Below are 24,619 nucleotides of genomic sequence, written 5' to 3'. Positions count from 1 at the left end.
ATGTATGTTTACAGGAATTTATCCATTTCTTCTAGATTTTCTAGTTTATTTGCGTAGAGGTGTTTATAGTATTCTCTGATGGTAGTTTGTATATCTGTGGGATCGGTGGTGATATCCCCTTTATCATTTTTTATTGCATCTATTTCATTCTTCTCTCTTTTCTTCTTTATTAGTCTGGCTAGTGGTCTATCTATTTTGTTGATCTTTTCAAAATACCAGCTCCTGGATTCATTGATTTTTTGAAGGGTGTTTCGTGTCTCTATCCCTTTCAGTTCTGCTCTAATCTTAGTTATTTCTTGTCTTCTGCTAGCTTTAGAATTTGTTTGCTCTTGCTTCTCTAGTTCTTTTAATTTTGATGTTAGGTGTCAATTTTAGATCTTTCCTGCTTTCTCTGTGGGCATTTAGTGCTATAAATTTCCCTCTACACACTGCTTTAAATATGTCCCAGAGATTCTGGTACATTGTGTCTTTGTTCTCATTGGTTTCAAAGAACATCTTTATTTCTGCCTTCATTTTGTTACTTGCCCAGTAGTCATTCAGGAGCAGGTTGTTCAGTTTCCATGTAGTTGTGTGGTTTTGAGTGAGTTTCTCAATCCTGAGTTTTCATTTGATTGCACTGTGGTCTGAGAGACTAACACATACATAGTTGTTTGAGGATGAAGGTAAAAGTTGGCTTTAATGTGTATTTCTTTTCTGCAGAAAAGGAATCATCGCTTTTATCAGCCTAAAAATTGGTCAAGATCATTATTTTGGTGTTTGAGTTGTAGACTCTATTTATATATAGTACCAGATGTCTATTACTTCTGAAATAAGGAGGCTGATAGTTTGTTATAATTACAAACTGTATAGAGAGAATACTTGATAGATCTTAAGAAATATTCAACTATTTTAGTTTGAAAAACTGCTTTTCTTGGAGTAACTGACCATAAATTTGTCATTCAGATAGATCTGGTTTACTGCTTGTGGAAAGGAGGGAAAGGAAAAGGGAAAGTCTTTGAACAATTTAAAAGTAATGTCTTAATATATTAAAAAATAATAATTAGGAATGTGAAAGTACTAGCGGGAAAATGTAATTTTTTTCTTTTAAAAAATTATTATTTTAATTGACAGATAATTGTATACATTTATGGGGTACAGTGTGATACTTCAACATATGTATACAATGTATAATGACCAAATTGAGGTAATTAGCATATCCATCATCTCAAACATGTATCATTTGTGTTGGGAACATCCAAAATCTTCTCTCTTACTATTTGAAAGTATAGAACAAGTTGTTGTTATGTCACCCTACAGCGCTGTGAACTATATTGCTCCTATCTAGTTTTTGCATGTTAACCAACCTCTTTCTATCTTCCCACCCCCTTACCCTTCTCCCCCTCTAAGTAATGACTATTCTACTCCAGACTTCTTATCAACTTTTTAAGCCTCTAGATATAAGTGAGAATGTACAGTATTTATCTTTCCATGCCTGGCTTATTTCACTTAACATAATGTCCTCCAAGCTCATGCACGTTGCTGCAAATGGCACAATTTTGTTCATTTTTATGGCTAAATGGGATTCCATTGTACATATGCCACATTTTCTTTATCCATTGATCTACTGATGGACACATAAGTTCATTTCATATTTTGGCTATCATGAATAGTGCTGCAATAAATATGGGAAAGCAGATCTTTTTTAAACATTCAGATTTATTTTCCTTTGGATATATACCTGGTAGTGGGATTATTGGATCAGAAGACATATAAATGACCAACAGGTATATGAAAAAATGTTCAGCATCACTAATCATCAGGGAAATGCATATCAAAACCATTGGGAAATATCAACTTATCCCAGTTAGAATGGCTACTATCAAAGAGACAAAAAGAACAAACACTGGTAAGGATACAGAGAAAGGAGAACTGTTACACACAGTTGGCAGGAATTTAACTTAGTATAGCCATTATGAGAAAGTAAAATTAAAAAGTAAAAATAAAACTACCATATGATCTAGCAAAATGTAATTCTTAACATAAACAGCTGAAATGAATTCTGAACTTAGGACCAATATTAATTATAAAATTGATTTTGGAACACATATACACACACACATGTATATATACACACACACAATCAGGAGCTGCTTAGCAATGGGGATACATTCTCAGAAATATGTCATTAGATGGCTTTGTTGTTTTGTGAACATCATAGAGTGGACTTAAACAGTGGTATAGCCTACTACACACCTAGGCTATATGGTATAGCCTATTGCTTTTAGGCTATAAATCTGTACAACATGTGACTGTATTGAATACTGTAGGCAACTGTAACACAATGGTAATTATTTGTATATCTAAATATATCTAAACATAGAAAAAGGACAGTAAAAATATGGCATTATAATCTCATGAGAGCACTATCATACATGTGGTCTGTAGTTGACTGCAACGTCGTGGCACGGTGCATGACTATATATACACATATGTATCATGGATACCAAAGCACCTAAAATTCAAAGCCATAAGGTAACCTTATCATTTTACTAACAGTTTTTGAATAGCAGAATTGAGCAATCTTAATAACGTAAGTTTTAAAATATTGTGAACAATCTGAAGTAGTCAGAGTCACTATAAAATAAAATGCATCAGAGCAATAAAGGAAATTTAATGACAAAAAGGCTGCCTACTGATTTTCAAGCAACCCAGAATCCACTATTTGAAACATCAAGTATAATATCTGGAGCTCCTGGTACTGAAAAGCAGAGACTATCTTGCAGAATTTCATATCCCTGAAGTTCATGACACAGTAGGCACTTAATAAGTATATGTTGAATGAATTAAGTGAGTCTAAAGATTCCACAGGCTAGGAATACTTAGGTCAGTTGGTACTGACTCCACTGCCATCACAATCCTAGTGTTAATATCTGTTGTCTTAGATGAATCCACAGAGAACGGAGCTCTTGGCAGCATTAAAAATGTGGAGCTAGTTTTTCAGAGCTGAGTCAGAAGGTAAGCAATGAGCTGGGAGGAAAGGGAAGAGGTAAGGAAAGATATTATAAATGAAATATATACATCATGTTTGTGAGAACACAGGCTAGCTTATAACACAATCATTATCTGAGTAAAGGGGGTACTAGTTTATTCATTCTTATAAAGAACTACAGTGGTTCCCATCATACATCAGCATTGGTATGATTTGATAAATGTCTAAAGATGGCTTTTCTTACATATACGTGGATACTGAGTAAGGTAAGACATACATAAATAAGAATCCGATACAAAATCCTACTCATAAATGATAAATTTCCAACAGTCTGACTTTAACTTTCAGTTAATAAAAGCACTTTTGTGTTTGAAATATACCTATTCAAAATATGCAATCTTGTTTATATGAATGGAATTGGCAGTAGGGGAAACAATGACAAATCTGTGTCCACTGAAAATAGAATCCTCCATCCTCCCCAATCCGTCTTCTGTTCCCTTGGGTTCCAACAAAGAGGCTCTAGGAGAAGCAGCAGCATTAGGATGCCACTGGTGGTGGTGACTGCTGTTGGCTGCATCTTCACCCTAAGATGCATGTCTGTCTAGTGGTGGAAATAAGGGTCTCTGTAGCCCAACCAGCCAGTTCTATGCTGCCACTCAGTCTCCAGTGTTCATTATTGAGGCCACATGAGGGCAAAACCTTCCATTCCTCTCCTCATTCCCCTCCCCTAGCTGAGCATGGAATAGACATTAAGTAAGGCCTCCTTCGTGGAGAGCATTTCCCCCACTTGAACATTCTCTCACAGGCCCCCTTTGTTCCCTGCCCTCCGCCCCATCTACATGCTGCAGCAGCAGTCGCCCAGATGTTCTCTATCAAAGCCTGACCCATGCCAGCAAACTTTGGCACGCATGAAAGTGCACTGAGTACTGGCCCTCCAGAAATACCTTTTCCCCCCTCTGATTTCTGCAAATATTTTTAAATGTTAATGGGTTCCACTCACCCACAACGTAGGGGGAGGTTGCAGAACAGGACTCTGTGTGTCCAGCAAATTGCAGCCTGAGGATACTGCTTGGCGCCTAGGTTCTGTCCCACCCTCGGGGCATTGGCTGGGGTTCTCCAACCTTGAACTGTAGAGGCCAGTTTGCCAGCACATAGCTTTCTAGTGACAGAGGTTAGATAGGTCATTGACAGGAAAGTTGCTTCAGGCTACTAAATAAATAAATAAATAAATAATACCTAAGCTGTCTCAAAAGTTTCTGAAAGTAACAGAGATCCTTTAAGTACCACTGAAATAAGATTTTGAAATGTTTATTTTCTCCTCTTAACTCATCCTCTCTTCTCCTCCTCTTCTTTTTTCTTCTGTTTAAAAATATACAATTTTCCTGGTTTGGTACGTAGTCAAAAAATAATTTGACCTATGCTTTGGTACTTTGTACATCACATCCCTTTTAAGGCCCCTTCATAATAGAAAATGGTTCATTAACAAAAGCCTTGGTACAAATTTCAATAAAATGTAAATTAGAATATTTTAGATGGCGGTGGGAAAGTGGTATGTATTTGGAGAGAAAAGGAAAAGGGTGGATGACATGTTTTTCCAGGAGAGACTTATTCGTCTCACTTCCATTGTGACAGTTGTTTTAGGGCCTGGCTAGAAGCCATCTAAAAGATAATGTAAGGCCACCTGCTATGGGCTGAATGTTTCAGTGCCCCCCACCCACCCCCCCACCACCAAAACTCATATGTTGTAACTCCAGTCCTCAGTGTGATAGGATTTGGAGAGGGGGCCTTTGGGAGTAATAAATCATGAGATTAGTGCCCTTATAAGAAGAGACAGGAGACAGGAGATTCTCTCTCTTTCTCTCTGCCATGTGAGTACACTAGGAGAAGACAGCCATCTGTAAACCAGGAAGAGGGCGCTTATTAAGATCCCAACCATACAGGCACCCTGATCTCAGTCTTCCAACCTTCAGAACTGTGAGAATAAATGTTAGTTATTTAAGCCACCCAGGCTATAGTATTTTGTTTCAGTAGCCCGAAGAGAATAAGATACTATCCTTAAAGAATTATTTGTTTTTAATTCTGTCCTAATGGGCTCACTCTGGAAACAAATTGTTTAGGTGTTATTGACCTCTCAGGCCCCTGAAGGTTTCTCCATAGCTAAAGCTCCATCTGTTGCTTACAAAGTTATAATGCTTGAGGTAGGTACCCCATATGTCTTGCCCCTGCCCATGCTTTGAACTTTGTTCAAAGAAGGATGGTCAGTAACTTTTTTGTGAAGTAAAAGTGAACCCTCAAAACTCAATAATAAGAAAATATACAATCCAGCATAAAAATGGGCAAAAAGATTTGAATAGACATGTCACCAAAGAAATGATACAGATGGCAAATAAACACATGAAAAGATGCTCAACATTAGATGCCATTAGGGAAATGCAAATTAAAATCACAATGAGATACAACTATACACCTATTAAATGCCTAAATTTCTTTTTAATGATAATACCAAGTGCTGACAAAGATGTGGAGCAACTAGAACTCTCATATATTCCTGGTGGGAGTTCAAAACTACAGCAACAATAATCAAATTAGTGGTTGCCAGAGGCTGGGATTGGGGAAAAATGTTAATAGTTGTTTATATTCTGTGTGCTGGCAATACAGGTTTATGTTTTATTTCCTGTACTTCTGTTTATTTTTTAAAATTTCCTCCAAATAAATTTTTTTAAGAAAATGAAGAAATGTATACATTGTGCTAGGTAATCTCCATTTGCCCATCCAGATAAATTCACAATCTTTCTTTTTTCTGTTTTGTGCCCTGCGAGGCTGACTTCTATGAGCTACCTCAATCAGGCGCTTTGCCCTCTGACTTCCTGTTGGGTTAGGCTAGTGGGAGGCACCAGCAGGAGTAAGTAGGTAGGAAGAGAAAAAGGATGAGGTATTTATTCCTCCAGCTCCCTCCCTGGCAGGCCACAGGATAGCAGTGGCTGACTTTCTCTACAGAGGGCCACAGCTCCTGTCAAGGTACCTTCTACAACTACAACTTCAGGAAGCAACAGCCACCAAGTTCTTGGATTCTGGTTACCACTTCCTTTCCTTGTTCCTGTGGCCTTGGTGGTCATGGTTCCTAGCAGCTGCTATCATTCCTTGTTAATTTCCTTTAACATAGCCCACACCTTTGTAAATGGTCCCTTCATTAAATTTTTCTCAAATTATCCAATTTGAGTTTGTTTCTTTTTACATTACATGCTAATACCTCGCTAACTCTAGGTGCTCCACAATTTTAATCAAAAAGATCTTTCTTTTGGAATCTTTAACAAAAGCCTGTCAGATTAAAAAGTAGAAATTAATTCCCAGACTAAAAGTATATGCCATCAAGTGTAGCACATAATTATCTGTCTACCCATCCATTTTAGCATTAGGTAGCCAGACAAAGCCATTGCTACTTGCATACCTGGACTGCAGTATTTGACCATTCTGTTTGGCCATAGAATTATGCTAATCAATCAGTCTCTATATATTTTTTTTAAATGGCAAAACAGGCATTGTACTCTAAATATGTTGAGGGCATTGCTTACTAAATTTCATAATATAACCTTTATTATCACTTATGGGAGAAACTTCTATGCTTAAGTACTTTTAATATATATATATACACATACATACATATATACATATATATGTATATATATGTATGTATGTGTATATATATGTATATATGTATGTATGTGTGTGTATATATATATATATATATATATGACACTGCATATCATTTCCCCCCTCTGTTTTGGTTCTGAAAAGATTCAGGGCAAAATTATGATCCAGCTCTAGAAAGTATATGAGACCTAGAAACATAGTGTTTGTGTACTACCCTCATTCTCTGCCATGTTTTCTTTTTCCTAGTCTTATTTTCCCTTAAATTACATTTCTTTATTTTCATATATATAATATAGTTGCACACATATGCATATATATTTACGTGTGTATATATACATATATATATATAATATATATATATATATTTGTGCCTGTGTATTTTTAAGGCACCTTAAATTCTTTCTGGCCTAAGCAGCAATATAAAGAGTACAAATTTATAGTTTCTTGACAGATGATTTCTATTAACTAAAGGCAAAGTATAGTTTAGCCACATTACTATTTAATCTCCATTTTGTTAATGTAATCTAAAGATTATCTGGCCCAGAACTATTCTAACCTTAAAATGTGTGCCCTTTACAAACTGTCCACCCCTCTGAATATGTCTCTTATCCACATATGTTGAAAGAATCTTACATAATTTCAATTACTGTAAAGAACATTAAAATATATGAAATCATTGGCTAACTATAGTAATGACTAGGTTTCTTTAAAAAAATATATTTGAGGCATAAGAGTGTATTGACTGGCCAGGTGCCGTGGCTCACGCCTGTAATCCCAGCACTTTGGGAGGCCGAGGTGGATGGATCACGAGGTCAGGAGATCGAGACCATCCTGGCTAACACAGTGAAACCCCATCTCTACGAAAAATACAAAAAAATTAGCCGGGCATGGTGGCAGGCGCCTGTAGTCCCAGCTACTCGGGAGGCTGAGGCAGAATGGCGTGAACCCGGGAGGTGGCAGAGCTTGCAGTGAGCAGAGATCGTGCCACTGCCTCCAGCCTGGGTGACAGAGCGAGACTCCATCTCAAAAAAAAAAAAAAAAAAAAAAAAAAAAATGTGTATTGACTAACAGCACAAACCCTTGAGTCAGACTGTCTGGGTTAACCCAATTACTAGATGTGGAATTTAAGTTACTTAAATTATTTGTTCCTCAGTTTCCTCATCTGAAAAATGGGACAGATAATAAGAAAGTTGTTGTGCAGATTCAATGAGATAATACAGAAGAACAGAAACTGTCAAAATAAATATTATTTACAATTATTTTAATAAAATACTTTTCCTGGAAAACATCTTTCCCAGAACTATCATACAAATGATGATGATTTTCAAGGATCCAACTCAAACCTCATTCAGAGCAAAGCAATGGTAAAAATTCTTTATGAATAACAAGAAACATAAAGTTACCCCTTTAATTTTTTCTATTTCTATTCATTTTGTCAAGCCACTGATTCTACAGCTACTTAAGTTTATGACTAGGCATTTTTTCAAAATGCTCCATTTGATAAGGTGACTAAATCTTGTCAAAACTGTCTCAGAAGGTCTATGCCCAGAGTACTCAGTTAAACATTTTTTCCTGTTAAATTTGGGCCTTTATAACTGATTGCTCCCATATTGCATGTTTAACAAATATAAAGTCATTCCTCTTCAGTAGTCTCCTGGAGCTGGTTGATGCCATTGGCATCAGCTGGTAAGGGGTGATTGTACATATCTCTTCTTAACTCCACAATTCACGTTTACACTATGGAAACCAACAATCAAATTTTTTGTTTTCTTTCTGGAGAGGTTTTTATTAAACGTTACCAGCACATCACTGCCCCTAGTCTAAAAGAACCAGCCTTCACAAAGTCTCAGAGTTAGAATGCCCACAATATCTTTTATAATCGTAGCCCATATCAACAGCTAGTATTAGAGGCTATCCTGATTTGCATATATCAAAGAAATGTGGTGTTTAAAAAAACAGCAAAACAATTGGGTTTCTATCTGGAATATTCATATTTGTGAATCTAGCTTTTTGTTCTGGTTTAAAATGTGAGCATAAGTCTTTTCAGTTGCAACAGTAACTACTGTAATGATGCTGTTTGATGATTCCTTATATCAAATTAACTTGAAAATATTGATACATGATGTAAGTACCCTTAGAAATTCAGTCTAATTTATTCAAAGAAGTTTAACTACAGAACATTTTATTTTGTTCTGGAAATCTTATAAAGGCATTTTGCCAAAAGCATTAAATATTTGATTTTACTTGTTAAGATTTGTAGGAACTCCTTTAAATTTATTATAAAAAATAACAGCTACAGCAACACATTTTCCCCTTTCATTAAGGTAGTGAAAAAAAGAACTTTAAGAGCTTTTCCATAAAAATGCTCTAAAATATTCCATTAAAATTAAAAGGCAACTGCCATATCACACGTGGTCAGATTTAACTATTCATAGTTATTTTAGGTATATCAGCCCCCAAAGACCAAACTATCTGAGAGTCCAGCTGTGTTCAAAGTAGATACGGATCTACAGAACTCAACCTTTACAGTGGGATAAGGCTGGCACAAACAGTTGTTAGACCAGAGAAGAAAAGAAGAATTCTGAGTTTGATATTAGCATTCGACTCCCTGAAAAGCCTCACTTGATTACAGGATTATTGTTAAGGAAACAATCATCCCGTGATGATCAGGGAGAAATCTATGATAGAGCAAGGAGCTTAGAACAAAAGCCCAATTCCAGCAGTACTAGCCATGTGATCCCATGCCAGCAATGGTGAATTGAGAATCTTAGTATCAAGTAATTTTCTAGGTTGTGGGAAATAATTGCATTTCAGTTGAAATCTTAAACTCTCATAATTACAAAAAGTATCTTTAAAATACTACAACCATAAGCATATTTGTTGTTAACTATTATACTCCTTCTGGTATGGTTCTCCTTGCCTAGTTTTGTTTTATAACAATATTTATGCATTTTAAATATGGTTTAAACATTAGTGGCCACAAAGATACATAGCTCCATGCATAAGTAACTTATTAATGTATTTTGTAGGGTGGTCCATTATACATATATTTAATTAGCTTTGGAATCAGATGTTAAATATTTGTTTTAATGTCCCAAACATCAACAAATAAAAGTACCCGATATTTTTCAAGAATTTATTATTGATTTTGAACTTAAATCTTAATCTTTTACCAGTATCCTTGTTAGGGTCACCCAGAACCCCAACAAACAGACATAATGTACTTTCACCTGAGTACCAGATGCTGATGTCTTTGGAATCTTATTTTTTGGTATAAAAGGGAGTTATCAAAAAAAAAAAAAAAAGGTAAGCTAATGACCACAATTTTTTTTTAAATGTGGACACAGTAAGACAGTAACTAAGTTAAGAAAAAAAAAAAAAAAGACTTGCCAATAAATGTTAACATTTCACTTTTTGAACCAGTGTTAGACACAGGATGTACGAGCAGGAATATTTTTGTTTTGTTTGCTTTGTTTGTTTACAGTCAAGTAAAAAGTACAGGGCTTGAAACTATACATACCTGGGGTATAATTCTGGCTCCTCCATTTACTTATTTGCTTGACCCTGAGAAAGTCACTCAGCTTCAAGTAACATCTGTTTCATCAGATTTTCATTCAGACTCATCAAATACTGAAAAAACAAAAATAATAGACAAGACTTTCCTGACCTTATTTACATAAAAACAGCGCCAATGATGAATAAAGGGCAATGGTAACATTGGATTAGGCCATTGCCTTTCCTTGGAATATCCCTGTTAAGAACCTCTCAACCTTTGCTTTAGAATGATTTCCTACCATTAAGTACGGCTATAATGTTAATCCTAAAAGTGAAGGATTTCTTCAAATTCACACACACACCATCACTACTTGTTTGCAGGCCAGTGGCCATTGGCTTTTCTTTCACCTAAACGAAAGAAGGAGCCATTTCCAGTCTACTCACCTACTCATTTACTGTGAGCTCAACTCTGTTATTTGGAAAGCTGCCATACATTTATGAGAGCCTAAGGGATATTAGATGATTGTCATCTTTCTCTTGTTCCCTCGCCCCCCTCCACCAAATGCCCTGGCAAGGTTGCCGCACCTGGACATGGAATTCCCTGCAGAGTCCCTTGTTACCAGAATTGTGGAAAACTTGGACCGAGTTCAGAGAAGAGCTACTAAAATGGTTAAATGACTGAGGGGGCCAATTTATAAGGAACTCAGAAATGTTTGGTTAAGTGGTAATTACCCTAAAAAAGGTGTGATGACTGGCATTAAGTTTAAATTCCAAGCCATATTTGGCAAGAGGCCTTCTTTCAGGCAGCCTCCACATTCAGAAATACTCTGAAGAAGGAGTAGAATCTTACTTTTGCTTGAGCCTCCAACCCCTGCACAGGCTGCTTGGGTGGTATCCACATGCCAAGTGTAGTAACCTCTATAAACAAGCACAGAAGGCAACACCACTAACGCAGAAAGCTCATTTAAGACGACTGAAGAATGCTTAAAGGAAAGTCTTCCCAGGAATCAGGAAGAATAAGCCTGGGTTGTGAAAAGCCAGTCCCTACATCCCAGTTAAGCACCTATCACACCCCACACAGCCAATATCTGCTTGATGGGTGGTATCATTTAATAAGAACTGCTGGCTGAGTCCAAAGTATACAGGTCTGTCTCAAATACACTGCTGGGAATATGGATTCCATTACCTGACAAGAGTTTCTACTTGACCAAAGAGGAAAACCTAAGAACAGGTATAATCGTCAAGAAAGCAGAGTGAGAAAATTTCTTATAACAGCATTTTCCAAAATGTCTTCTAGGTGATGTCAGTATGTGTTATACAAATCAAAAAAGAAAAGAACCTAAAAACTGGAATAAATGAAGTTAAACCTTGTGTGTTTATGATGTGTTTGTTTTTATTAACAGTAAAACCCCTCAGAGCCATTAATATGCCGAAGCCTATAGTGTGTCACTAAGAAGGGTAGAGTGTACACTATTTCCTAAATTCAGATTGGGCATGGAGTGCTTTATTCCAGAAGCACGGACCTTTGTATTCACTGTATTCACAGCCACTTCCATAATACCTTTTACAATGCTGCATTCAGTAAATGAGCAATGAAAATGAATGAGTCAACCTAGGCTAGAACACAGGTCTTAAATCCCAATCTACTCCTCTTTCCACCACATTCATATTCTAGTTACGCTTTACTTACAATGAATCTTTTCACTCTATATAAATGAAATTGAATTTGTTAACCAGAAGCAGACTGACCTGAAGCTACTAAAGCTCAAGCTTGTGGGCCTCTCATCAGGCTTCCTAGTCCCAATAACTCAGTGTATATTTACAGTGCTGCATTTACTTTTTACTTAAGGAGGCCTCACAAAACTGTATAGCCTTCATGTCCTGCACAACCTGCTGCTACCATATAAAATGAAAATGAGTTTTCACCAAATGTCTAAGTTGTCACTGAGATGACTGAACTGAAATTATTGATGATATTATGGATGAAAATATACTCTGGATTACTCAGGCTCTTCTTTAAGAGATTTCATACTCCTGTGTAGCTGAAATGTAGATTCGAATAAGAAATAAATCTGAGTTCATTCTTTCCATACTCTTCATAATTATATTAGCTTCAACCATCTCTTTTTTTTTTGAGACAGGGTCTCACTCTGCCGCCCAGGCTAGAATGCAGTGGCACAATCTCGGCTCACTGCAACATCCACCTCCCAGTTCAAGCGATTCTCCTGCCTCAGCCTCCCAATTAGCTGGTACTACAGGCATGCGCTGCCATGCCCGGCTAATTTTAGTAGAGATGGGGTTTTGCCGTGTTGGCCAGGCTGGTATCGAACTCCTCACCTCAGTTGATTGCCTGCCTTGGCCTCCCAAAGTACTGGGATTACAGTCAAAAGCCACCGCACCTGGCCCATCTCACTTCTTATATGCCTCTTAAGATGTTTATCACTTCTACTATTCTGTTGTTTTCTTAAATTAGCACCTTACCCAAAATAGTCTTTCTTCCAATCTCCCCACCCTTCAATATTTTAAGACTATAAATAGTCACTATGAAAACATCACATTGTAAATATTACTGCAATTCCTTCTGAAGACCACCAGAAGCTTCTGAATCATTTTTTTCTATGTAGTAGTGACTGACACTTATAAACCTGAATCTATAGTGCCGCGATTTGGTGTTCTACTTCAATTCTTTAAAAACTTCACTTATATTAGCCTTGTCTTTTGAAATTTCCTGTTGGCTGCCTGAGATAAAATAATTTCCAGCCTAATCTTCATCTTATCTCCTATCCATTTGACATTATGCCTTCAAAATAATATTTTATTATTTAATCTAAATGAAGAACACTTGATTCCAGAACATTAAATCAATAACATTAACAGACTGACCTTTGTAATTCATTTTTATCATGATTGATAAGCCAGTTTAAGCTTTCACTATAGCTACCCAAAGCTTTGCAGATTCCTTCTAGACTATTCAGAATTTAACAGGATATTCTAACAACCACACACAAAAACATCACTTCCAACCTGTTTGTGTCTTAGAGCAAATCAGGGTTTTACTCCCTCATTTTTTCACAGCAAAAATTACAAAATTAGAAAACTGAGCACAAATGCCAAAAGTTTTACCTGCCTCTCTTTCCTTCCCATCATCTTACTGAGTTGGTGACTATGAAAATATGCTGAGCCCAAAATAGCAGTTGTGTACTGCCTGGTCAGCCTTAGTCATTTCCAAGCCAAGGGGGAATTGACAGATACCCCCTTTACAAGTCTAGTGTTTGTAAATATCAAATGAAATGACTTCATTCAGTCAATTATTTCTGGAGAAAGCTGGCAGAATAATGTGGTAATTAAACTGAGGACTGATGGAAACTATTAAACAGGAGGGCTATTTTGCCTGGCAGTTCTAGTTAATCCTTTTTATGTGTTTTTGTTTTTTAAAAATGCTTGAAATACTAGTTCACTTAAATGGAATTGCCTCTTCATTGAAATACATATTTGAAATGTTCCAGTGAAGACAGCATAAGTAAAAGACAGGAGAAATTCAATTTTCTCGTATCTTCTGAGTCGTCAGTATGATTTCCTTATTTTAGATGAAATCAAAATGCAACTGTATTTAAATGTAAGTAGAACATAACCATATCCCAAAGCCAGAACACAATATAGTCAAGACTCAATTGCCTGGGTGCTGGGTATTCACTTCAGTCTGAATATGCTGTCTACAGCGTATGTTTGCCCAGTCTAGTCTAGTCTCCCTTAGGCTCCTCTAGCTGGCCACCAGCTTGATTCATCCATCCATCCACTCATTCATTCAACAATATTCAGCCACCATCTCCAGCACTGTTTCTAGTTACCTGTAATGCAGCAGTAAAAAAAAAAAAAAAAAAAAAAAAAGTACTTTCCCACATATCTCTCCTGGCTACCTAATAGTTATGCACTCAGAGACAGACAAAAGTTCTAACAAAAAAGAACAAATTGGAATCCAAAAGCTAATGGAAAAGATCTCTGAATGCTTCCCAAAGGAAAATGCAAGCTGTTAAATTACTTGTAGCTCTTCATTTTAAGTGATTTACATACAAATAACCACCATTTTCCCAGTCTTTGATGAATGGATACAAAGGTTTAAAAAAGGGAAACTTTTAATCCATTGGTAATAGTCTGAGAATGGATTAAGAGAAATTGGCAAAAATTAAGAATAACTTAGGAAAACCAAGCCAGAAAATTCCAAGGTAGAGGGAAACTGGGAGAGTTAATAACTAAAAACAGCTTCTACTACACTTCATAAATATTTCTCATTTTTGTTAGAATACATATTTCTATCATATATTTAATAGTATGTGATAGAAAAATAAGCATACTGAATAAATAAGCATATTCTTTTGAAAATGCAAATATCATGGGGATGTGGAGTTAAGGACCATTAGTCATCCACATTCTGTTCATATGAGCTATATAAACATTTAATGAAATGTTTGCCCAGTTCTTAGCAAGCTTAGAAGTAATATGAAAGTAGATAGTAGTAGTTAAAATTGTAAATTCTGAAGTTATACTGCTCAAGTATTCAAGAGCTAATATTTGAATTCTAGCTCTATGACTAACAAGCTGTGAAAGCTTGGACAACTAACTTAATCTCTTGGTGCCTCAGTTTCCTCATCTACAAAATGGAATAATAGTTGAAACTTTGCTGGGACTTGCCCTTTTGACAAAAACAGAGTAAGTAACAGGGACTTAATTTATGTTTCCTTCTAAACCCAAAATAAACAAACAAATAGAATAACAATAGTTTTCAAGACACAGGATATCAGGCAACCAAGGACAGTGATCTCTAAGAGATGAGAAAAAAATTGAGGCAAGACCTATGATTTCCCCAGTTGACTGCCTTGAGAGTCCTCAGGCCACAAGCATGTGGCAGGGGAGGGACTGGACAAATCCTAGAGGACTCCTACTTGAGGAGGTGAAGCTCAGACTGCAAAAAGAACAAGGAAACTAGAATTTGTATGACGAGGTATCAGAAAGGAGTGAGCTGCATAGAAGAAGAATCATGGAGACCAGTAGACAGTCTCCCTCAAGGTGATCAGCACATATAAGTGAGGAAACTACATGAGCCAGAGGCTATGATTTGACTGTTTGTCCCTTCCAAAACACATGTTAACATTTAATTGCCAACAAAATGGTTTTGGAAGGTACAGCCTTTAAGAGGTGATTATGTCACAAGGGCTCCATCTGCATGGGCGGGTTTAATGCCTTTATAAAAGGGCTTCCAGGAGTGGGTTCTCCCTTGCTTGGCCCTTCCACTCTTCTATCATGTGAAGAACAGTGTTCCTCCCCTTCAAAGGACGTCATGTTTAACAGCCATCTTGGAAGTGAACACCAGGCCATTACCAACACCAAACCTGTTGGCACCTTGACCTTATACTTCCCAGCCTCCAGAACTGTGAAATAAATTTCTATTATTTATAAATTACCCAGTCTGTAGTATTCTGATATGGCAGCACAAAATGGGATAAAACACCAGGGAAAGAACTATGCAAAAACACCAGACCAGGCATAGTGCCTGTTCCCATCAATCAGACTGGAAACCTTCACAATTCCCAGAGCATTTGGTAGAGTATTCAGAAGATTCTTGCATTAGTAGCAGGAAATAATTAGTCCCTGACTAATCATCGAATAATTAGTCCTTGACTAACCATTGCTTTGGTTATGTCACAAATTCCAAAATCAAGGCTCAAAAAGATAAGCCTATTTTCAAGTAACTTAAGTGTATCTCAGAACAAAGCTCAAAAATATTTATAGGAAAACAAAAATAGCTAGCACCCAACAAGGTAAAACTGACAATGTCTTGAACCAAACAAAAGATTGCCAGTCATGCAAAGAAGTAGGAAAATAAAAATAATGAGTAAAAAGATTAATCAATTGAAACTTACCTAGAACTAACATAGTTATTAGAATCAGCAGACATGGATATTAATATTTGTCATTCCTGTATTCCATATGTTGAAAAGATATAAAAATACCTTAAATAATCAAAGATATAAAAACTATCTAAATTGAATATCTTGAGATGAGAACTACAACGTCTGTAATAAAAAAATATACTAGATGCAATTAATAAAAGATTAGACATTAGAGAAAAAATTATTAAAAATATTAGTGAACTTAAAGATGTAGCAATAGAAACTATACAAAATGAAGTAAAGAGAGAGAAAAAGATGTTAAAAATGAAATGACCATCAGTGAGCTACAGGAAAACTTCAAGTAGCTAACATGTAATGGAAGCCCCAAAAGAAGAGGAAAAAGGAAGGGAGAACAATAATATTTTTAAGGAAATAATGGTCAGAAAACTTTCAAATTTGATGAAAACTATAAACCCAGACATTCAAGTATCTCAAAGAACCCGAAGTACAAAAAGAAAGAATGAAAGAAAGAAGAGAAAAAGAAAGAAAGAAAGAAAAAAGGAAAGAAAGACAAGGAGAGAAAAAAAGGAAGACAGAAAGAAAGAGAAAGAAAAAGAAGAAAAAAAAAGAGAAAGCAAGCAAGCTACACACTATACCATGGTACATCATATTCAAATTGATCAAAAATAGTGATAAAGTAATAATCTTAAAAGAGAGAGAAAAAACACCCATTATGTAAGAAGGAGCAAAGGTGATGATGATACAAATTTCTCATCAGAAACAATGCAAACTAGAAGAGTGGAAGAGTATAAAGTAATTTTTTAAAAAAAGTTAAACTAGAATTTTATATCTAGTGAAATGTCTTTCGAAAACTAAGGCAAAATAAAGACTTTTCCTACAGACGAAAGCTGAAAGAATTAATCAGCAGCAGACCTACACTGCAAGAAATACTAAAAAAGAAAAAAAAAAAAAAGCCCATCAGGTAGAATGAAAATGATGCCTGGTGGAAATATGAATCTACACAAAGAAGTGAAGAACACAGGAAATTTTATCTACATGTGTAAATATATATTTTTATTTAAATCTGTTTAAAAGTTAACTTACTATTTTAGCAAAAATGATAACATTGCAGTGTGGATTTTAAGACATACGTATAAATGAAAGGTATGAAACAATAGCATAAAGGCCAGGAGAGAAAGAGCAGAGGTGTATATTTATAAGGTTCTTATAGTACATGTGGTATGATACTACCTGAAGATAGACTATGATAAGTTAAAAATACATACCAAACCCTAGAGCAATTACTAAAATAACAAAACAAAGAATATAGCTAATAAGTTTATAAAGGAAATAGATACAGTCATTAGAAAAAGGAAAGAGGAAAAAGATATACCAAGGCTAATATTTAGCAAAAGAAAGTTACAGTGGCTATATTAGTATCAGATAAAGTAGATTTCAGACCAAAATTAGGGGGAAGAAAAAGATCATTTCATTATGATAAATGAGTCTAAGAATCAAGAAGACATACAAACACAAACATTTATTCACCTGTTATTATTATAACAGAGTTTCAAGATACATGAAACAAAACTGAGATAACTGCAAGGATTAATGAACAAATCTACAGTTATAATAGGATATTTCTCATCTCTCAATAAATAATAGTACAAGGAGTCAGAAAATGAGTAAGGCTATAGAGGACTTAAAAACCTAATCTTGGGAGGCTGAGGCAGGCGGATCACCTGAGGTCGGGGGTTCAAGACCAACCTGACCAACATGGAGAAACCCCGTCTCTACTAAAAATACAAAAATTAGCTGGGCATGGTGGTGCATGCCTGTAATCCCAGCTACTCAGGAGGCTGAGGCAGGAGAATCACTTGAACCTGGGAGGCAGAGGTTGCGGTGAGCTGAGATCATGCCATTGCACTCTAGCCTGGGCAACAAGAGCGCAACTCCAAAAAAAAAAAAAAAAAAAATTAAAGGGAAACTATATTATGAGACATTTAAGAAGTCTTAATAAATTTAAAAGGATTTAAATTATACAAATTAAATTTTGATGACATGGAACTAAAAATAGGAATCAATAAGAGAAAGTTCTCCAGAAAATCTCCAAAATATTTGGAAACCAAATAACAAAATCTCAAATAATCCATGAATCAAAAAATCAAGAGGAAATAAAAAGGAATTTTGAATTGAATGAAAATAAAAACACAGTATATCAAAATTCATGGGATGTTGCTACAGTGATAGTTAGGGAAAATTTTATTGTATTAAGCACTTATTTAGAAAGGAAGAAAAGTTTTAAATTAATGAACTCAGTTTCCACCCTAAGAAACTAGGAAAAGAAAAGCAAATGAAATCCAAAGAAAGCGGAAGAAATACAACAGTAAAGATTAGAACAGAAATCAATAAAATAGAAAGCCAATAAACAATAGAAAAGTTCAACAAAACCAAAAACTTTTTGGAGAAAAATTAATAAAACTGATAAACCTCTAATGACAGTGACAAAAAAAATTTTAAAGAGAGAAGACACAAATTACCAATATCAGTAGAGAAGCGAAATCACTACAAAGTCTACAGATATTAAAAGAATGATAAGTATATGAGAGGTCTCCATGCCACCCTCAGGTTTGAAGATTTGCCAGAAAGACTCATAGAACTGAGAAAAGCAGTCGTACTCACAGTTACAGTTTATCACAATGAAAGGATTCAGATTAAAATCAGCAAAATTAAAAGACACGTAGGGAAGAGTCCAGGAGAAATCAGGTGTGAGCTTACAGCTGTCCTTTCCTAGTATATTTGTGTGGACAGCACTTAATTCTCCCAGCAATTATGTGTGACAATGCATACAAAGTATTGATTGCTAACCAGGAAGCTCACTTTGACGTGTAGGATTCTTATTGGGAGTCAATCACATAGGCAGAGAGCACTCATATAACTGACTTTAGCTACCCAATCTCCAGCCCCTCCAGGCATCAAACTGATACAGCATGGCGCAGGAAGACAAACAAACAAAAACAGCCATTTACTGAATCACGTTGTTAGCATAAACTATCTGGTAAGGCCAAAAGCCCCATGTACATAAAGATGATCTTATTAGGTGGGATATTCTAAAAGCTTGGAGCTTATCTCCTAGGAGCCAGTCAAAGGCTAGTCTTTTCTTGGGCAAGTGCAGGGTTTGAGCATCCCAAGTCCACTAAGTTAACTCTTTACTGCGCAATAAAAGAGTATTATAAACAACTTTATGCCAATACATTGAAAAACTTGGATAAAATGGACAAATATCTTGAGAGAAAAAACACCACAGTCACTCAAGAAGATTATGTGAATAGCCCTGTATCTATTAAAGTTATTAAATTTGAAGTTAAAAACTTTCCCACAAAGGAAACTCCAAATGACTTCACTGGTAAATTCTATCAAGTATATAATGAATATCAGTAGCACAGTCAGCCAAAAAATTTGAGAGACTATTTCTCAACTCATTGTGTCAGAATATTACCCTGATCCCAGATCAGACAAAGACATTACAAGAAACAGAACTACAGACAGATATCCCTCATGAACATATGTAAAATTTCTAAATAAAATATATTAACAATTAAACCCAACATATAAAAAGGATAATATATCATACCTAAATGGAGTTTATCCCAGAAATACAAGATTAGTGTAACACTGGCCACTCAATGCAATTGACTATATTAACAATATGAAAGAGAAAAATCATATGATCATCTCAATAGACTCAGAAAAAGCATGCATCAAAATCCACTATCCATTCTGAGAAAGGTTCTCGGAAAACTAGAAACAGAAAGGAATTTCATAAGCTGTTAAAGGGCATTAATGAAAAACCTAAAGTTAACATCATGCTTAATGGTGAAAGGCTTTATGTTTTTCCCTTGTGATCAGAATCAAGTCAGGGTATACAATCTCGCTTTTTCTATTCAACATTGTACTGGTGGGTCTAGCCAGTGCAATAAGGCAAAAAAGGAAATAAAAAGCAACTAGATTAGAAAAAAAAAAGATGTAAAACTGTTTATTTGCAGACATGATTGTCTTTGTAGACAATCCAATGAAATCTACCAAAAAATGCGATTACAACTAATATATGTGTTTATTGTGGTCAGAGGATACAAGATCAACAATGAGTCCATTTTATTTCTATATTGTCTTAGCTCATTTGGCTACTATAAAAAAAACCTTAGACTAGATAATTTACAAACAACAGAAATTTATTGTTCAGTTCTAGAGGCTGGGGAGTCCAAGACCAAGGTGTTGGCAGATTTGGTGTCTGGTAACGGCTTGCTCTCTGCTTCATAGATGGAATCTTGTTGCTCCATATTCACATGGAAGAGGCAATCTGACTCCCTCAAGCTTCTTTTATAAGGAGACTAATCCCATACATGAGGGCCCTGACCTCGTGATCAAATTACCTCCTAAAGGCCCCACCTCTTAATACTGTCACATGAAGATTAAGTTCCAGAATATGAATTTTGTAAGGCATACCAAAATTAAGACTGTAGCAGGTATAAATAACAAACTAATTAAAAATTGAAATTAAAAATAACGCTACTTATAATAGCATCGTATTTTAAAGTAAATCTGACAGGTGTGCAAGACTTACTGTTTTGAGAGCCCAGAGCTAAACTGGGGTTGTAGTACCATAGCAACCCTGACCTTACAGGAAATGAAGGGGAACTAGATATGGGTGTTTACAGAGTGCCTTTCATGGGATACTTCTTTTACCTGGTAGACATCCTAGTTGTCTGACCCACAACCAGGGGGTCCCTCACAGGGGGATCTCTTTTATACTGGCAGACACCCTTGTGGCTCTTGTCTGACCCACATCCACTCAATGCCTTTCTGACCACTGCTCTGGCACTGGGAGTCCAACCTGTGTTTCTCCAGGGCAAAACTTGGTCTGGGGTAGCCCCATGTTCTCCAGATGGAAGGCACAAATTCAATACACAACCACAATAGGAAGTAAATTCAAAGATTTTTTACTTACAGATCCTGAGTAAGGAAGGCATAAGGGTTAGAAAGGCAGTCCTATATCCCCAAGTCGTAGGTAGAAATGAAGAGTCAGGCAAAGGAGCAGGGACAGGAAAGGAAGAGAGGCAACTGGCAGTATAAAAAAGGGAATTGGATGGGTCACTTTACATTCGAGGATAAATGATGGTAAAGCAAGGAGCTCAGTCTGTAGACAGAAGAGATGAGAAATTTTAATTAGTGCTGTAAAAAGTTATAAAAAACATAGAAGTGGGCGGGTGCTACTTAGATAGGGTGGTCATAGAACGTCTATGTGAATATTTAAGGCCAAAGCGTAAAGAAGCAGGAAGAACCAGCCAGACAAGGGAAAGATAATAATTAAAGGACAGCATTTGGGAAAGCCCTGGGTAGGTAGTAGAGGATAGTAGAAAAGAGAGTCTGGTGTATTCCAAAACCCCAACAAATGCCAATTTTGGCTGGATTATAGTGAGTGCAGAGTAAAGGGAAAGACAGCCTAATGATCACATAAGAGAGGTAGACAGGGGTGAGATCATGTAGGATCATACAGGAACTGGGATTTTATTCAAAGTGTGCTGGGAAAGCATTTTACTGTTTTGACCAGGCTACAGACACAATTAGTCTTCATTTTTATATTCTAGGCGCTCTGATGGAGAATCAACTGGAGATATTGTCTAAATTGTCATAGGTGGTCCCCTTCTATAAACACATAAAGATGCTAAATACTGTATAACATGTTCTTATTTATGTAAACAAAAAATATATATCACAGAGCCTAAAAGAAAGCAAAGAAGATGTTGAAAGCGGGGGCCTCTACCTAGATATAGGTCCTGGGGATTGGGATTCCTACACATAATTTGAAGACAAGATTGCTGAAATAAAGCTGAGTCTAGAAAAGACAGACCATATGATCACAGAGGGTTAGAAAAACTCCAGGCACAGTGGCTCATGCCTGTGATCCCAGCAAGTGGGAGGCCCAGTTGGGCAGACCGCTTGAGCTCAGGAGTTGGAGAGCAGCCTGAGCAACATGGCAAACCTCGTCTCCACAAAAAAATATAAAAATTATCCATGCATGGTAGTGGGCACCTATAGCCCCAGCTACTCTGGAGACAAAGACATGGAAGGATCGCTTGAGTCCTGGAGACAGAGGTTGCAGTGAGCCAAGATCATGCCACTGCACTCCAGCCTAGGTGACAGGGTGAGACCCTGTCTTTAAAAAAAAAAAAAAAAAAAACACAAAAACTTAAGACTGTTGCTTTGGAAAAGCAGTAAGGAGGCTTGCTATCTGTGAGTAATATTACTATGTTTTTTGTTTACATAAAAACATATAACATGTTTTTATTTACATAATCAAAAAATACATCATAGAACTTAAAAGAAAGCTAAAGAGATATAGAAAGGGGGATTCTATGTAAATATAGATCCTAGGGATTGGGATTCCTTCACATATTTGAAGACAAGATTGTTGAAATAAAGTTGTGTATAATTTGTATACATATAAAGGCAATTAAAAAAATACTGAGACCTGAGTCTTATATCATATATGGGGGTGGGACCCAAGAACCAAATTTACAGTAGAAGCTGAAAAAATTACCTTAAATCTGGATTAAAACAACTGAAACTTTAGGACCAATAAAACCAATCTGTAGAGACACTTTCTTAACTCAAGGAAGAGAAGACTTCTGCAGAACAGAGAACTTTGAAGATAAATTCCCACTTAAATATTACACATCATTTGAAGAAACTAGCCACCATGAGGGAGAGCCAACAGAAACAACAAACAGGAGATTTAGAACCTAGCAAACTGGAAATTATAACTTTTATACAGACGGATTTTATTATCTTTTACTACGTGTCACTTTTGCTTTGGTTCTCATTAAAGGCCAATGCAAAACCTTTCAAAATATCCTAATTGACATCTTTATTAAGATTACGGATAATTTTTGAAATTCCCCCAGAGTGAACTAAAGAACATTTATGTATAAAATTCAACATGGGGCACACAAGGTGGTTTACTGTTATTAGATGAACTAGATGGCGATTGCCTGCAACTAGGAAACTGAATTAACTACCAGATTGCCACTGATCCCCGTCTACTTTGGAGCTAGTTAATCTATAACTTGAATGTACGTAGTCTATATTCAGTCTATATTCAGAAACTGGTGGTAACTGTCTCCTCCAGGCATTTTGATTGTTTAATATTATAACAAATGAGTACATATTTAAAATGACGCATCTGCAGCATCCCCAAATTTCAGAAACCACTTTAAGTTTTAAAAGCTCGGATTTACATGGGAAATTCCAAACATCCTTCACTTTTCATCACTTACTAAATCTGAAGTACTCATTTCAACTTTTCTTGACTTGTTTTATTTTGTACTTTACTCCTTTCTTTCATTTTGTTTAAAAATATCAACACACTAAAGCCAAAGTATTTTAAAATGTAAGCCAAGATGAGGTGTTTTGTTCTTACTGCAAAAATAGTGAAAGAGAACCATGAAAAATAGTATAACTAGGTCTCTCTTGAATCATCCTTATCTATGTGTATTTTGACAACGCTTGCATCTTTTTATCTTTGCAACCATATTTCAAATGAGGAAACGGGATCTCAGGTTAGTGTTCAAGGCAGAACCCGAATTACGGTATTAGGACTCCAGGCAGGATCCTAAGAAATGCTTTCCCATCCCCCAGCACCGACGTTTTACAATGTCTTCTCTGAAAAACAGATTTAAAGGGGAGACTTTTAAGAAATCCCGGCCGGGCGCAGTGGCTCACGCTTGTAATCCCAACACTTTGGAAGGCCGAGGCGGGCGGATCCCCTAAGGTCAGGAGTTCGAGACCAGCCTGGCTAACATGGTGAAACCCCGTGTCTACTAAAAATACAGAAAATTAGCCGGGTGTGGTGGCCGGCGCCTGTAATCCCAGCTACTCGGGAGGCTGAGGCGGGAGAATCGCTTGAACCCGGGAGGCGGAGGTTGCAGTGAGCCGAGATCGTGCTATTGCACTCCCGCTTGTGCAACAAGAGCGAAACTATGTCTCAAAAAAAAAAAAAAAAAAGTAAGAAAAAAAGAAAAAGAAATCCCTTAGGAGGAAAGTTACATATTGTAATTATTCACAAAGGAAACAACCCAAAGCAAAAGAAATCTGAGAGCCGCTCCGGCCTGCGAGAGACCTGGTTATGCCTGTTCCCTTTTCATCAATTATACCCCACCCCTTTTAAATGTTTCTTCATCATCAAAATCCTAAATCTGATCATTTCCTGAGTTAATCTGAAGGAGGCCTCCAGCGCTGTGCACACTCCCAGCAAAACACAAGGATTTTAGGGCACACTAAGAGCCACAGAGGGCACCGCTCCCGCCCCACAGGTACAGGACCCCAAAGGCACTTAGATCTCCCGTTTCCGCCACCGACTTGTAGCTCCTTCCCAAATACCTGTTTATCTCCACCCTTATCCCCATCGCCATTTCCCCCCTTAGCTCCTGAAGCGATTAACCAGCAACAGTGAGAAACAATGAGAGAGACAGAGAGAGTAGAAGCAAGCCAGAGGAAACGAATGTCTGCGTGGCAGGGTTTCCTTAGGCAGTTTGTCAGGCACTGCTGAAGGCAGCCT

The 24,619-nt window shown here is 36.5% G+C and overlaps 2 long non-coding RNA genes across 4 annotated transcripts in view; both read right to left on the bottom strand.

The window, feature by feature from the left end:
* LOC130541446 (uncharacterized) overlaps positions 1-24,619 on the bottom strand; it is a 78,019-nt gene that overhangs the window by 46,991 nt on the left and 6,409 nt on the right. The gene's annotated exons all lie outside the window — the stretch shown is intronic.
* Positions 1,534-24,572, bottom strand: LOC117976238 (uncharacterized). Of its 3 annotated transcripts, XR_004666861.3 has the most exons (5): positions 24,442-24,572; positions 21,011-21,199; positions 10,140-10,249; positions 3,969-4,127; positions 1,682-3,006 (listed from the first exon to the last, which is right to left on the bottom strand). It is a non-coding gene; the product is annotated as an uncharacterized LOC117976238 (long non-coding RNA). The 3 variants fall into 3 exon arrangements; XR_010112071.1 differs by lacking the exons at positions 21,011-21,199; positions 24,442-24,572 and adding an exon at positions 10,965-11,144 and having other exon boundaries at positions 1,534-3,006; XR_004666862.3 differs by lacking the exon at positions 21,011-21,199 and having other exon boundaries at positions 1,683-3,006; positions 24,442-24,560.

The sequence above is a fragment of the Pan paniscus genome, chromosome 1 (genome assembly GCF_029289425.2).
Source record: "Pan paniscus chromosome 1, NHGRI_mPanPan1-v2.0_pri, whole genome shotgun sequence".
Classification (NCBI taxonomy): domain Eukaryota; kingdom Metazoa; phylum Chordata; class Mammalia; order Primates; family Hominidae; genus Pan; species Pan paniscus.
This window is presented reverse-complemented; position numbering and strand designations above follow the sequence as displayed.